The following is a 16490-nucleotide window of genomic DNA, read 5'->3' on the forward strand; positions in this document are numbered from 1 at the left end:
AATTCCAGTGTCCTCACAAAGATGTCATCGGATTCTCAGGGCCTGACACTGTCACCTGGGCCTCAACTGCCTCCTGTCACAGCAGACTATTCGTTCTCCCTCTGGGTCTTGTGGCAAATCCTTTGTCTTCACTCTGCAGGCACTCAGCCCCTTGCTTTGATTTCCAGCATTCACACATACACAAAAGCACACACAAGCACAATCCGAGGCACATAGAAAGAGACACGCCTAAGCACAGTCATAGAGATACACATAGACTCAGGTAGTCTAGACACACATACAGCTACACGCATGATGGACACACAGACATGTATCCAGACACAGATCTGAGTGTGTGGTAGACTTTACAAGGGTCTTGGGATGTGGAAGCAGTTTTCAATACAAACAACTGATAAATGTGTACCCGGTGTCTTCCATCCAAGTCCCCTGAACATCCTTCTCTTCCCCTCTTTTTCCTCCCATCCCACCCCCAATATTCTTCTCTATTTTTTTTTTTTCGGCTGTGCTGTGTGGCATGTGGGATCTTAGTTTCCTGACCAGGGATATAACCCATGTCCCCTGCATTGGAAGCGCAGAGTCTTAACCACTAGACCAACAGGGAAGTCCCTTCACTTTTTTTTTTTCTTTAAAAGAACAGCTTCTTCTTAGCTTCCTAATCTCCAGCTCTGCTCTGGATGTTGCCTCACGTGTCTCTTCTCTCACAGACATGCTCTGCTAAGGAACAGACCTTCCAATCTGGCCTCTTCCTCTCAGATCAGATTTTGTGAAGGAAAAGAGCAGCAGAGAGATTGATTTCACCACTGATGTGAAATATGTCCCATGCCCTCACACAACCTTACTATACTGTCTTTGTCTGTCCTGGCCACTATAACAAAAATACCATAAACTGGGAGGCTCCCAAACATTTACTGCTCACAGTTCAGAAGTCTGGAAGTCCAAGATCAAGGTGCTGGCTGATTCAGTGTCTGGTGACAGCCCACTTCCAGATTCACAGACACGGACTTCTCACTGTGCCCTCACGTGGTGAAAGGCGTGGGGGAGCATAACAGGGTCTCTGTTATCAGGGCACTAATCACCTCCATGGGGGCTCCACCCTCATGACCTAGTCACTTCCCAAAGGCCCACTCCCTAACAGCATCCCACTGAGGGTCAGTTTCAGTGTATGAATTTGGGAAGCAGGGGAGACATGCACAGCACATGATTATACTCTGTTGTCACATTTTGCGGGGGCGGGGGTTGGCCTGGTGGTAGAGGTGCTGATGGTTTTATTCACCAGCATTGAGAAGGGGTGTTGGGAGGACCAATGTGAAACGCAGTGGTAGTTGCAGTGATGGAGGATGCCGTGGATTTTAGGGTTCTCTTCCAAATCAACTTAGGATTCTCTTCCAAGTCCTGGTGGTCAGTGCCCCATCTCCTCAAACACCCAAGCTCTCTGCCCGCTCAGGGTTTTGTACATGGTGTCCCCTCTGCTTGGGGTTCTTCTCCATTTTTAGTATGTTTATCTCCTTCTCATCCTTTGTAATTAGTAAATATTTGGAGGGAAATACTTTGAGACCATCCTGTTTCTCCTCACACTTTTGCCTGGTTAAATTTTAGTATCCGTCTGTGGACTTTACCTGAGGAAATTATTACTGTGGTATTCTTTTTTTTTTTTTTTTAACAAGGAGTTTAGTTTAATTTTCTCTGGGTATTTGCAAAACACTTAGGGCCAACATAGAGGAAAAGAAAAAAAATGAAACAAAACCTCCTGTGAAAAAAATTATACTTACAAAAGCAAAGCCTGAGAGGGATTAGTGCCTTAGCCCCTTGAAGCTATAGCCACTCTGATTGGTCCAAGAAAGTGAATAGATACTGGGAGGCTACAACAGGAGGAAAGACAATGAGAAATCACTGAGGGAGAGGGCCTTGTAGTGGGCCTCAACGGGGAACTAGAGGCTGGGGAGTGGGTCTGGGTGGAAGGAAGGTTCCCCGCTGGTAGCTGTAGGGTGGAGGTCGTGGAGGGCCAATGTATCCGTCAGTGGAGGAGGTCCACGCATACCATGCAGAGGCATAGGACCTGAGTGACCCATGGGAGAACCAAACAGAGGCCCTCGGGGCTGGGGGGTCCTTGCCCACTGGAGCAGGTCCAGGATGAGGCATTCCAGATGGTGGTCAAGGTGGTGGCTGCCCCCCAGAGCCAGGGGGCCCAGCGTGGGGGTGCCCTAAGCCATGAGGGCCATGGTGGGCCAGCTGCCTCTAAGACATCTCTGGATGGGGCATCCCACCCAGTAGGAATGGGTGAGGATGTGAGTGTCTGTGTCCAGGATATCCAGCTCCTGGGGTTCCCGCTGACTGGGGGCCATGTCCTCCAGCCCCAGCAGGCATAGGTGGTGGTGGCATGGCTGGGGGTATCTCAGGTGGAAGGGCTCCAGGAGGCAGTACTGGGAAGGAGGAAGCATGCCTGGTGGAGGAAGCCCAGACCCCAATGATAATATCACAGGATTGGGAGCAGACAGAGGAGGGGTTGCATCTGCAAACAGCTGACGAGGGCGGTCAGCCTGGGAGAGTGGGTTCTGTGCTGCCAGAAGTTGTTCAGTGCCTGAGCCATGACGCTCGCCCTTGGAGTCCTTCTTGAATGCGTGGGACACAGTGATTAGGTGGTTACAGAGGTACTGCCTGTTCATGGCCTTAATCGCTGCATCCACAACATCACATGAGACAAAATGAATAAAGGCATAACCTTTGGAGTTGCCTGTGTCAGGGTTCCGCATAATCCTGGGGGTTTGTAAGATGACCCCAAAGGTGCTAAAGGTATCATAAAGCAACTTACCAATCTGTGGGTCCAGGTTCCCAATGAAAATGTTGGCTCCCACATCCAGCTTTTTGCTGTGAGCTGATGCCTTATTCACCCTTGTTGGCTTCCCATAGCGTTTGATCATGTTCATGATCTTAATGGCATAGTCAGCATTTTTCCCACTCAAGAATTCCACAAAGCCGTAGCCTTGGTGCTGCCCCACAGTGACGCTATCCTTTGCCATATTCGTGTTCACTACTAGCCCTGCCTGGAGAAATAGTTCCCACAGCAGTGGTTCTCTAACCTTCTCATCGGGGCCCCCCACGTACACAGCGGCATCCTGGTTCCACTCAGAGATCGGCCGACCGCCATGGCAAAAACGCTCCCACCATTTCCAGGCAGTGATCCCACCCCTGACTATTACTGTGGTATTCTAGTGGTGGTTTTTTATCTCCCTCATTCCTTCTACATTTATTAATTGTAATTCATCTTTAAGGTAAGACTCCCTTCCTTCCATCAGTATGGACTCATGGGTATTTATTTTATTCTATGGCTTATAATCCAATACTATCATTATTTTGTTGCTCCGATCATTCCAGCTTTGACCACTGAGAGCTCCTATATCCTTAATAAGCCCCCAGCCTTTTTTTTTTTTTTTTTTTTGAGCAATTCTCTATTTTCTGGCAATACATGGTGTTCCAGGCTGATCTTGTATTTTCCCTTGCTCCAGCTTTGGAATCCACCACTTCTCCAAGGAGCCCTGGTTCCTTTCATTGAAGAATGGTGTTTAGAAACCAAGATCTGGGTGGTAAGTGTGCTCATTGCTACTGGGGATTCTTTGCTTCTAGGTCTTTTCAGTGTTCAGAGTTTGGAGATATATTATGTATACTAATCCAGGAACACACACTTCTATATTTATATTTGTATCTATTTTTTTAAACTTTAGTTCATACTGATACTACTGATTTCAATTCATCACTGTAGGGTCATTCATGTCTCCCTCCTTATTTGTAACTTTCTTGAGTTGTAACTTCATTTGTTTTTTGTAATCAAGGAGCTTGATAAATTGTGTAAAATGTTCCCTTTTCATCCCTGCGCTCTTCTTTTCTCCCCTGGAAATGACCGATGTGAGAATACAATACTGAATGCTAGATGTTGCTGTCAGAAGCTAGACCAAGAGATCAGATCAAATCAGATCAGTCGCTCAGTCGTGTCCGACTCTCCGCGACCCCATGAATCGCAGCACGCCAGGCCTCCCTGTCCATCACCAACTCCCGGAGTTCACTGAGACTCATGTCCATCGAGTCAGTGATGCCATCCAGCCATCTCATCCTCTGTCGTCCCCTTCTCCTCTTGCCCCCAATCCCTCCCAGCATCAGAATCTTTTCCAATGAGTCAACTCTTCACGTGAGGTGGCCAAAGTACTGAAGTTTCAGCTTTAGCATCATTCCTTCCAAAGAAATCCCAGGGCTGACCTCCAAGAGAACCCAGTAGAATTCATGGTCCTTTTTAATGCAAAAAGCGCTAATTACACACTTTATCAGCAGTGGGGTGCAGGAGGCTCTGGAATGTGACCTCATTGTTCCTATGAAATGAGTCAGATGGGAATGCAAATTTTATTCAAGCAGCTGTATATCAACATGGTTCTGGAGAGGAAAAAAAAAGTTTGCCTATTTTTTTTCCCTCTCTGGAGAAAACGCTCACCTTGTGGTCCTCCTACCCTGACCCCCTTCCTTGCTCCTGGAAACCCTTTGACTCTTGTGGGCAGCCCTCTTACCTCCTCACTGATTTCTGCCCCTTGCCCCTCCCAACACACAATGCTGTCCCCTTTCCCTCTGACTTCTTAATCTGTATTTCCACTTTCACAGACTTTGTGAATTTTCACTTACATGCAAATCCCAGCAGAAACCATTCATGGCTGGGTCTTCAGAACCTTCTCAATCAGAAAAGCCAACTTTACATTTTTAAAAATTTTCTAGTCTGAGGTTTGGTTTTCCTCTTCCGTTCTCTGTTCCTGTTACACGTCGGGTGTGGGGGAATGTTCTGTTTTTCCGTCCTTTCATAACAGCCTGGAGTTGTTCAGCATGAAACCTCAAGGAATTCTTTGCTGAAAACCCGTGTTTTGCCCTCCACCCTCCGAAGATGTAGGAAGAGCAAGGGTGGCTCACTCTGATGGCATATGAAGCACTTTTTTATTTGAAACTCAAGAGCCTGACTCTTTTAGCTCCCTCTGGGGAAAAACAAAAGCCTGTTGGAAGTATTATTCCTTTTGGTGTTATCAACAATTACAGAAGCCCACAGGCCTATTTGACTGGGATTCTGCCAATCTCACGGCCAGAGGAGGGAACACCTTCGCAGCGGTCTGGTCTAACCCGAAACGAACCTGGAATGAACCCAGAGGGGGATGATGTCAAGTCAGTGAGAGAGAGCCTCAGTCTAGCCCATATTTTCTTACCTATATCCAGGAAGCCTGGATGAAAAGGTACTGGCAGCCATAGACTTGCTCAAGAGTTGACTAAGCAGAGGGTGCCCTGGATGATAAGTCATTGCGGGCACTGAACCATCAATGGGACAATGAAGAATCGCTTTCAAGAATTCTAAGGTTACTGTCTGTTCTTGGAAGGAATGCTCAGCAAAGACACGTAGGGCTGTTGGGAACGGAGGAGGATGTGGTGAGCAATAATATTAACAATGATAGGCATGGGGGCATGCTGAGTTGTAGTAATAGTGGTAACAAGGAGATGATGACGACAATGGTAACAATACGAAATTGACTGGAAATTAATCCAGTTCTTCCTTATGAGCCAGGCGGTATGTGTACATTTTAAAATTTTGTTTATTACTATTATTTTTTAAAGTTTTGGCTGTGCTGGGTCTTCATTGCTGCATGGGGGCTTTCTCTAGTTATGGTGCTCAAGCTTCTCATTGTGGTGGCTTCCCTTGTCGTGGAGCAAGGGCTCTAAGTCGCTCTAGCTCAGTAGGTTTGGCTCACAGGTTCTAAAGCACGGGCTCAGAAGTTGTGGTGCAGGGCCTTAATTGCCCTGTGGCACATGGGATCTTCCCAGACCAGGCATCGAACCCGAGTCCGCTGCGTTGGCAGGCAGGTTCTTAACCACTGGACCACCAGGGAAGCCCAGTTGTGCATAAATTTACTGTACACATTGTATCTCATTGAATTCTCACAACTATGCGAGGCAGGTACTGTCATTAGTCCCAATTTTCATCTGAGAAACAGGCTCACAAGATATTACAGATGGGGATTGCAGTCACAACACTACAAAGTGGCTAGTTTAGAACCCTAAACCTGCTTCCTGAAATACTTTGCTGTGTGGTCTTCTTTGGCCTGGCTTGTAAGCTGCAGGGCTTTGATTTCCCTGAGCTAGGTATTCAGGTGGTTGTGGCTGAAGCTTTAGCACAAGGGCCCACAATGCTAATCAGACAGTCTCGGGAAAGGAAGAGAAGGGTCCTCCTTCCACAGGCTGCAATCAAATGGAGGAGGCACTTGCAGGGCCATATGTAGTGCCATGCTGTAGGGGGTGGTCAAGCGTGGAGGCTGGGTCCTTCAAACTGAGGATGCAAAGAGTTGGCCAGTATTGGGAGACAGGGTGGTTGGAAGAGAGGAAAGGCAAGCCAGGCAGAGGGACCAGCAGGAGCCAGACCACCAAGGTGTGAAATACAGAGTTGGGTTAGCATGGCAAGTAGTTTGGTGTGGCTAGAAGCTAGGGTTCTAGGGGAAGGGGAAGAGAGTTCTAGATGAAGAGCTATAGCTGGAGACACAGGCAGAGGCCTTGCGTGAACCAGCTACACCAGCGTTTAAGAAGGCGGGGTCTAGATACAGAAGAACCTGGGTGTTGATTCCAGTTCAGCCTTGTTACTAGCTGTGTGACCATGGGCAATGTTTTAGAACATCTGAGTTTCGATGTTCATATTTGGAAAACAAATAAGCAAATAAACGGAGACAAATAATACCGTATATATTAGGATGAGGAAATAGGGAGTCCAAGTACCCCCATCTTGGGTCACACCATTGATGGATGAATTTGCCAGGATGCACACTTACTTTCTATTACACAGACAACTGTCTAGTTCACGGTGGTTTAGTCACTGAGTTGTGTCTGACTCTTTGTGACCCCATGGACTGTAGCCCTCCAGGCTTCTCTGTCCATGGGATTTGCCAGGCAAGAATACTGGAGTAGATTGCCATTTCCTTCTCCAGAGGATCTTCCTGACCCAGGGATTGAACCCAGGTCCCCTGCATCTCCTGCACTGCAGCTGGATTCTTTACCTACTGAGCCACCAAGGAAGCCCCCCTAGTTCAGAGTTCCTAAATATACTCATTTAATGTTACAGATTTCAGGTCACAAAACCATATTTGCATTGTTAACTTTTCTCTCTGTAGCTGTCATCTCTAGTCTGTGTGGCCCTCAAGGGTGAGGACCCTGCCCTACTCTACTATCATACGGTGGGGCAATAGTAACGCAAGGGTCTCAGACTTGCCAGGGCATCAGAATCACTGGGGGGATAAAAGCAGAGGACTGGGCCCCCTCTCAGATGTATTGCACTAGAACCTTCAGGACTGCTGCCTATGCTTTCTATCTTGTCCATTTGGGGTTTGAACCACAACAGAGAAGTGTTTCTTGAGCAAATGAGAAAATGACTGTACTGTATGTATCGATCAGTATAGGCTAGTATGTGCTTTGACAAACATCAGTTCAGTTCAGTTCAGTCGCTCAGTCGTGTCCGACTCTTTGCGACCCCATGAACCACAGCACGCCAGGCCTCCCTGTCCATCACCAACTCCCAGAGTCCACCCAAACCCATGTCCATTGTGTCGGTGATGCCATCCAACCATGTCATCCTCGGTTATCCCCTTCTCCTCCTGCCCTCAATCTTTCCCAGTATCAGGGTCTTTTCAACTGCCAACAATAATAGTTTGGTTTTTGCTCACATCATGTGTCCATGATGGACAGGCTGGGGGCTCTGCTCAACAGAACACCATGCCAGAAGTGACACATATTCCTGCCATTCACATTCTTTGGCTGGGACTACTCATGTGACTCCAACCCAGGGGTCCAGGAAGTGGGTTCCATTGTGTGCCCAGAAGGTGGGGAGCCAGAGGTCGTGGGTGAGTCATACAGATGACTGCCAGATTCTATGAGGCTGGCATCATTAACTTCATTTACATCTGAAAGTAAGTATTAAGAAGCTTGCTCAAGGCCATACAGCAAATATGGAGCTGAACTTGAGCTCTTCATCTGTTTTGTTTTTTTTTTTTTTCCTGGCTCAAGGCCACACTCTTTTTTTTTTTTTAATGGAATGAGACTGGATGGGGTATGGCATTAAACATAGTGGTTAAAAGTCTGGGATCTGGCTTGCCTCCAGACCTTCAGCTCTGCCACTTACCAGATGTGTGAGCTGGGCAAGTGACAGAACCACTTGGTGCCCTTCAGAGAGACAGTCCAAGGCTGGGAAGGGCAATGTAAGAATGTGTTTCCTGGAATGAAGTGTTTGGGGCCAGGTTGGTGGCTCAGCTAGTAAAGAATCTGCCTGCAATGTGGGAGACCTGGGTTCGATCCCTGTGTTGGGAAGATCCCCTGTAGAAGGGAACAGCTACCCACTCCAGTATTCTGGCGTGGAGAATTCCATGGACTGTATAGTCCACTGGGTCGCAAAGAGTCAGACACTTCTGAGCGACTTTTACTCACTCTCACTCAGGGCTCGCCTGAGTGGGACTGATATTGGGTGCGGGTGAAGGAGGCTGGTAGACAAAGGTTCCCTGGATTTGGGTGGTTCCTGACAGACCCAGAAAAGATGCATGTCTATTCTCCATGCTCCTGCTGCTAAGTCGCTTCAGTCCTGTCCAACTCTGGGCGACCCCATAGACAGCAGCCCACCAGGCTCCCTCGTCCCTGGGAATCTCCAGGCAAGAATACTGGAGTGGGTTGCCATTTCCTTCTCCAATGCATGAAAGTGAAAAGTGAAAGTGAAGTCGCTCAGTCGTGTTCGACTCTTAGCGACCCCATGGACTGCAGCCTACCAGGCTCCTCCATCCATGGGATTTTCCAGGCAAGAGTACTGGAGTGGGGTGCCATTGCCTTCTCCGCTATTCTCCATAAGTTGCTTCTTTCTTCCTGCATCATTGTGAATGTTTGGGCTGCATTCACAGAGAAGCCAACTCAGGTTGATTTGACATCATGCATTAGCTCAGGGAGGGGCTTACCCAGGTGGCTCAGTGGTAAAGAATCTGCCCACCAACGCAGGAGCTGCAGTTTCTATACCAGGATTGGGAAGATCCCCTGGAGTAGGAAATGGCAACCGGTTTCAGTATTCTTGCCTGGGAAATTCCACGGACAGAAGAACCTGGTGGGCTACAGTCCATGGGGTTGCAAAGAGTTGGACCCAACTGTGATGAGCACCATTAGCACAGAGAAGGAGATGTCCAGGGCCTTACAGGTCTGATATCAGTCTAGCAGCTTGGTGATGTAGTCAAGGATCCAGATCTTTTGGTTTCTCTGCTGTGCCAAGCAGACCTTATCGTATCCCTCAGTTGTGGAAACCCTTGATGGCAACTGAGATTCCAAGCCAGGCAGGGAGTGTCGGCTACAGGTTCGTGATCTTCAAAGGGAAGAATTCACTCTGGGATCAAAGGAACACAGTAGCTTGGGTCTTTTCAGCAGTTTAACAGTTTTATTTAAAGTCAGAAAGTAACAGAGACAGCTTCTGGCACAGACAACCAGAAGAGACCCACATGCCCAAGACATCTTATTATATACCTTTTGACCTGTTACTAAAAAGAGCTTTTGTAGAGGACTGGACAGTTAACATTAGGTCATTTTGTTTCCCTTAGATCTTGGGAGGTCTAATGAAGGTCAAATGAAGGTCGTCATTACCAATGAAGGTAGTGAAGGTCAATCTCCTGACAACACCACGGAGACTGTTCCTATGACTCCTTTATTCTCAATTAACCACTTCCCCAGCTCTCGCTTCTGTTGTGGGTAAACCAGCCATAGATTCCAAATGGCCATACATTCTAAGACATAGGTGACTACATGAATGGGTCCGATGGACTCCCTGCCAACCTGCCTAAGGAATGCTATCAAGATCGAGCTGGTTTCCTGGGGCTCTTTCTTCCAACAGAGAAGGTTCCTCTCACCACGGCCCCAGCGAGTCTCTCTCCAAGTCTCATTGGCTCCAGCCAGCTTCGGGCTGTGAGAGGTCAGCGTTCTTGGTGGAAATGCTGACTGATTTAAGCAGAAAGGGGAATGTAATAAAGGATGTTAGGTCTCCCACAGAATCATTGGGAGGGCTGGAGGAAAGAAATTGAGGCTAAGCTTCTAGGAAAAATGCCCCAAACCACACTGCATGCCTGGCCCAATCAGCAACCCGTGAGCCCGCCTGAATTTGCCGTCACCACGACCACCACTGCCATCAGCTCTCATGTGGCTTCTCCATTGGGAGCTCGGCCCTGCAACTGCCACCCCAAAGCCAGTCACTTTGGCCACCAGTCACATCAACAGAAATGAGGCTCAGCTTCACATGATACCTCTGGCCAGCAGAGCCTGTGTCATACCCCTTGTCCTGCTTGCGAGGGAAGCAGGATATTTGCATCCTGATTTCTACACTCCGGTGGTGGGATGTATTCATATGATGTGAGATTTCCTCAAATACAGATTGGCTGGAGGTAATGAGCTTGGATTGCCCAATGGGGAAGGATGGGTATGTGGAAACCAATGGCATTGTCCATGACACGCTCTCATCTCCAGTTGGGTTCTCTTCTCTCCACTGTCCCCATGTGCTCAGAGTATGTACCTGCCTGAGATGCCTTTTTAAAAAAAAATATATATATATATATATTCATTTATTTGGCTGTGCTGGGCCTTTGTTGGGGCATGCGGAATCTCTAGTTGCAGCATGTCTCTTAGTTGTGCCACGAAGGATCTAGTTCTCTGACCAGAGATCGAACCCAGGGCCCCTGCATTGGGAGCATGGAGTCTTAGCTACTGGACCGCCAGTGAAGTCCCTGAGATACTTCATATGGCCCCAGTCCACCCTAATCTCCCAGTTTCCCACCCTCTTCTATTCCTTGCTGAGCCATCCCTATCTCCTATTCCTTGTTCTCTTCTTTCCTCTTTGCCTAGTTCATGCTAATGCACCCTCCAGAACTCAAATTCAAGTTCTTTCCTACCCTTCCATTGAGGCTTTCCCCCCACCCCCGCCCCCCGGTCATTTGCTCTTCTTTTTCATTCTATTTATCACATAATATTTCAACATTTATTGGTTCCGTTATTAAATTAACATCCCTCTTCCCTCTAGGCCATCAATGTGATGAGAACCTGGACTGTGTCTTGCTCACAGCTACTAACACAGTAATTGGCACTTAAGTGCTTACGTTTTTATTGAGTGAATGAGCATGAAACAAATCCCATTATGGGCATTTATAAAGTTACTCTTGAATCAAAAACGTTTTAATAGTGCTTTCTGGAAACCACAGGTTAAACCCTTAGAGGTGTAAATATTTTAGAATCACCCAGAATTTTTTGGTCCATCTGTAATGCCCTCCACGGATCCTGTTACATCCATCCCTGCCCTTTGAGGATCAGTTCGGGGTGAGCTGAGCTGTTGTCATTGATGGGAACCTGTGACGTGTCTTGTATCAGGGTAGAAACCTAACCTAGGGTACTGTGGCTGAGGGTGGTGGCAGCTTCAATTCCTATACAAACTTTCCTCATGACATCATAGTACTTATATTAACCCCCAACCTCACAAAATTCTCTTACCAAGTTTCAGCTTAAACATTTCTTTTTTTATTTTGCTAACAACTTAAAAATATTTGGGTGGCTTTTCCTGTATAAGGGGAGGCTTTTATAAAACAGGTTGCCAGTCACCCAGGAAACTGGGAGGGGAGAGCACATCAAAGCTCCAGGAGAGTCTTCGGGTCTCTTTCCACCATCAGGAGGAAGGGTGGGGGTAATTTCATCCACTAAAAAGCAGTGGATTGTTTCAGGTGTGTTAGAAACTAATTTTATTCCCATGGCTGAGCAGATAAGGCCATATCCTCCAAATTGATTTGGAATTTATATTGGGAGATGGGGAAAGAATAAAATAAACAGCCTACCAATGTAATAATAGCTATAATTTACTGAGTGCTTAAGGCACTTTTTGCACATGCTTCACATATATTAACTGGGTGCATATTCCCAACAGCCTATTTACATCTTTATTTTATATAAATGGTATCTGAGATTGGAGTCTTGATCTTAGGAGATATCTAACTTTTCAGCTGTATGAAGATACAGGCTTTTGAGTCTGGAGAGAAACTTGTTGGTCACTGAGGCCAAAGTTTATTGGCCTGGGATAGACTGACTTGGTGGGAACCCCAGCCCTCCCACTTAGCACCTGTATGTACCCTTAGGCCCTTGTTTCCTTATCTGCAAAATGGGAACACATAACTCCCTCCCAGTGGAAATTACCTAATGAATGGACAGCACCTGGTACAGTGCTTGGTAACTTGTCACTGCCCATGGTCTGTGATTTCCCTTCCTCTCTTTCATTCATTTCATTCATCAGGTGGATTTGGTGATGTTTGAACCTGGAGGGTATCTATAACCTCTGGCCTGCAGTTCAGTTCAGTTCAGTCGCTCATTCGTGTCCAACTCTTTGCGACCCCATGAATCACAGCACGCCAGGCCTCCCTGTCTATCACCAACTCCCGGAGTTCACTCAAACTCATGTGCATCGCGTCAGTGATGCCATCCAGCCATCTCATCCTCCGTTGTCCCCTTCTCCTCCTGCCCCCAATCCCTCCCAGCATCAGAGTCTTTTCCAATGAGTCAACTCTTCACATGAGGTGGCCAAAGTACTGGAGTTTCAGCTTCAGCATCAGTCTTTCCAAAGAACACCCAGGACTGATCTCCTTTAGGATGGACTGGTTGGATCGCCTTGCAGTCCAAGGGACTCTCAAGAGTCTTCCAACACCACAGTTCAAAAGCATCAATTCTTTGGCACTCAGCTTTCTTCACAGTCCAACTCTCACATCCATACATGACCACTGGAAAAACCATAGCCTTGACTAGACGGACCTTTGTGGGCGAAGTAATATCTCTGCTTTTTAATACGCTATCTAGGTTGGTCACAACTTTCCTTCCAAGAAGTAAGCATCTTTTAATTTCATGGCTGCAGTCACCATCTGCAGTGATTTTGGAGCCCCCAAAAATAAAGTCTGACACTGTTTCCACTGTTTCCCCATCTATTTGCCATTAAGTGATGGGACCGGATGCCATGATCTTAGTTTTCTGAATGTTGAGCTTTAAGCCAACTTTTTCACTCTCCTCTTTCACTTTCATCAAGAGGCTTTTTAGTTCCTCTTCACTTTCTGCCGTAAGGGTGGTGTTATCTGCATATCTGAGGTTATTGATATTTCTCCCAGCAATCGTGATTCCAGCTTGTGCTTCCTCCAGCCCAGCGTTTCTCATGATGTACTCTGCATATAAGCAGGAAGCAGTGTTATTTTCAGAGGGACTGGGCAGGCTTGCAGGGTGGGCAGGCCAGCGTTTGCTGAGATAGATTTGACTGTCAGGTGGGCTGGGCAAGCCCCTGCAGACCCTCATGCAAGGTGAAGGAATAGCTAGAACCTCCAAGGCTTTCGATTTTACAGCAGCTTGTTGGCCCAGACTTGCTAGTTCATGGGACTTTAGTGCGAGGCAGTACTGGGTTCTGGACTAAGATTCAGGTTCAAACCTCATCTTACAGTGGAGACTTGAGCCAATTTCTTCATCTCCTTGAGTCTCCATTTTCTTATGATCTGATTCAGAAGAATATTGGTAGTGACCTTGAAATGCCCTCAATAATTGCTAGCCCGTCTTTTTTTAGAAACAATTATATAAGGTTAAGATTTTATCCCAGGAAGAAGTCACACCTTTCTCGGAGCCCCCTAACATCCATGTAAATACATTCTGGTTCTATGTCTTGTGTCCCATCCTACCGTGCTATCATCAAAACGCCACCAGTCTAAAGAGGAGACACGGTCTGGCACAGGGAGGCCTTAGGAAGTTTGGGTAATGAGAGAGAAGCATTTTCCTGACTGCAGCTTTATAAAACCAGAGGGACTGTAGCAACTGCCCTCCTAGGAGAGCTTGAACCGTGGGAGGGAAGTAAAGAAGGGCTGAGATTTGGCGCCCTCAGCGGAAGAAGGAACAGGGACAGGGCCTGGGGATCGTCATGGAGGCGGGAAATCAGGGCTTTGGTTTGAGTAACAGACAACCCCGGATGCCCACTCCTAGCTGCGTGACCCAGAGGTAGTTCTTAACCTGGCCAAGCCTCCGTTTTATCGCCTCTAGAAAGGAGAGCATGATAATACCCACTTCATGGTGGAACTTGTGAGGACCCAGGAAGTTTTAAAAGTACTCCGTACCCAGGACGCATTCCAACACTGGCTGCAGGGATCACTGTTGTCACTCTGGTCAGAGCTTTTGCAAAGGCTCGAAGGTCCAGGGCCCGGGGCGCGCGCATGCGCACGCGCACCCGGCCGGCCAGGTGAGGAGGAGGCCGACCCGCACCTGGCATTTAACCCTTCACCTTCACGGAGGTGGGCGGGACGGACGCAGGGACCAGGACGCGAGCCCGCCTAGACTTAACCCGGAGGCGACGGGGCCGCTCCCCAGGAAGGAGTCCAGCAGTTTCCAGGCCGGGGTCCGCGCGCGGCGCGGGGAGGGCGGGGGAGCACCGGGGGGAGCGAAGTCTCGCGAGATCGCGCGCGGCGGCGGCGGCGGCGGCGGCAGCGGCAGCGGCGGCGGCGGCCCGGGAGGTGAGCTGCGGGCGGCGGCGGCTGCCGTTTGGGCTGAGGAGCGGGTGAGAGCGGCGGAGACCGAGGGCCAGGCGGGGGATCCGGCCGGGCGGGCGGGCGGCCCGCGTTCTGGGCGGCCACCTCCGTCGGCCCCGCGGCTGCAGCGGAGTCGCCCGGTCCGCGCTGTCCCGGGACCGGAGCGGGCGCGGCGGGGCGGGGCGGCCGGGCCGGGGCCGCGGGGCGGCCGGGCCAGTCCCCTCGTAGCCCGCGTCCGCTCGCGGGTGCGACCGCGGGGCGCGCCTCAGTTTCCCCCGGCGGCGCGTTGGCGCGGGAGGACGCGGCGCTGCCGGGCGCGGCAACACCCTTCAGTGAGCCTTAATCGTCTGCCGGCACTTAAGCGGTTCCGCTCGGGGCTGCACGCAGAGGTGAAGCGCCCTGCCCAGGGTCACGCCGCTGGGACGCGGTGGAGTCGGGGTTCACACCCGGGCACGGCGACTCCAGCGCCCCGCCCCGTCCTTGCCTCCCATCCTTCTCCCCGCCCCCACTCGCGGGGTTTTAGGGCTCGAATTCTCAGGTTCCGATTGAGCTGCAGAGGGTGTGTCTGGGGGGGGCCCTCTCTCCTCCTAATTGAATGCAGCATGGCACAGCAGTTTCTTGGAGGAGAGTCCTCGGCCTTTGTCAGCTTCCCGAAAGGGTCCCTGTTTCCGAAATGGACAAAAACTTTTCTTTGGCCCTGTGTGAGGGCAGAAGTGGGCTTAAAAGCAGCAGTGTGTGTCTGGGATAGGATGTCCGATCGAATGGAAGTGGAATATTGGAGCCCAGGGCTTGCTTTAAGCAAAGGAAACTTTTTTGTTTTTTTGTTCGGCACGTGATTCCAGTCTTTGGAGCGGTAGTGCTCAACTTTGTCAGAACCAAGGCCCCTCCCCTTTGCAGCAACTGTTTGTAAAGCCCCCTTTACAGCTCCAATGAAATTCATCAGACGAAAAAGCTACCTACGTACGTAATTGAAAACCACTGTGATGCTCCGATTTAAATGTTAGAAATAAAAGAACAATACATGACATGCATTGCCACATCACGTCTAGCACGTTACTGCTGTGCTGCAGACTGGAGTGCTCCTACCTGTTTCTAGTAAATAAGCTTGGGTTGAAGAGAGGTAAAAATGTCAGTAGCTATTTCATACAAGGAAAGGAAAGATTAGAGGTCTAGGTAGACACGGGAGTGGAGGACACCTTAAGTATTGGAGTAACTTATTTAGGATTATGAAGATTCACGCCTAGATTGAGTTAGGAGTAACAGGACAAGACAAAGTACAGACGATCTCAGTCAACATAGAAATAATACTAATATAGCCCTTCCGTGAATGCCAGACTTCAAACAACATTGTAGGGCATCTTTTGTGCCGCAAGCTTTGAAGTACTGCTGCTTTGAGGCAACATGCTGGATTCCTACTGCTTCTCTCTGATAATAAAATATTAGCTAGATTGAAGGGTTTTTGTTTGATTCGGTGGCAGTATCTCACATAGGGTAGATAAGCTCAGTGTCGTGACACTGCAATTGTATGTTGAGTTAATGCTTGGTGTGTGGAAATAGTCACTAATTTTCAGACCCTAGTCATTCAGTCTTAACTTGCTTTAGCTACCTTCTCTTAAATTCCTAGGGTTTTTCCATAATTTCTTGTAAAGTATTTAGTATTATGTTCTGAAGTAAGGCCAGTTAAGGTGATTAATCTGGCTGGTCATTGAACAGTCTCAGGACCAGGATAAATCTTCATTATGTGGATCTAGCCCATGCATTGTGAGAAGTTGGAGCATCTTGGCTCCCAAGCTGTAAATGCTAGTGGTGTACCCCAGTCACTTTGGTAACTAAGCATGTCAGAGGACCTCACATGTCTCAAGGTCTAGCTCCATTGAGAGTGACTCTAAATTGTAAACT

At 48.5% G+C, this 16490-nt stretch overlaps 1 protein-coding gene and 1 pseudogene across 14 annotated transcripts in view; one reads left to right on the top strand and one right to left on the bottom strand.

Annotated features, from left to right (window-relative positions):
- Nucleotides 1–16490, top strand: part of MRTFB (myocardin related transcription factor B) — a 315742-nt gene that overhangs the window by 87820 nt on the left and 211432 nt on the right. For 5 of the 14 annotated variants that reach the window (XM_024984789.2, XM_024984788.2, XM_010819298.4 and 2 more), the window contains exon 1: nt 14492–14576. The gene's annotated coding sequence lies outside the window, so the exon portion shown is untranslated. Of the gene's footprint in view, nt 1–3503; nt 3582–14491; nt 14621–16490 lie in introns of those variants that run through there. The other 9 variants (XM_059881259.1, XM_059881261.1, XM_059881260.1 and 6 more) reach the window with 3 other exon arrangements.
- Nucleotides 1808–3161, bottom strand: LOC509226 (splicing factor 3B subunit 4-like; annotated as a pseudogene).

Source organism: Bos taurus, chromosome 25 (assembly GCF_002263795.3).
Source record: "Bos taurus isolate L1 Dominette 01449 registration number 42190680 breed Hereford chromosome 25, ARS-UCD2.0, whole genome shotgun sequence".
In the NCBI taxonomy this organism is placed as follows: domain Eukaryota; kingdom Metazoa; phylum Chordata; class Mammalia; order Artiodactyla; family Bovidae; genus Bos; species Bos taurus.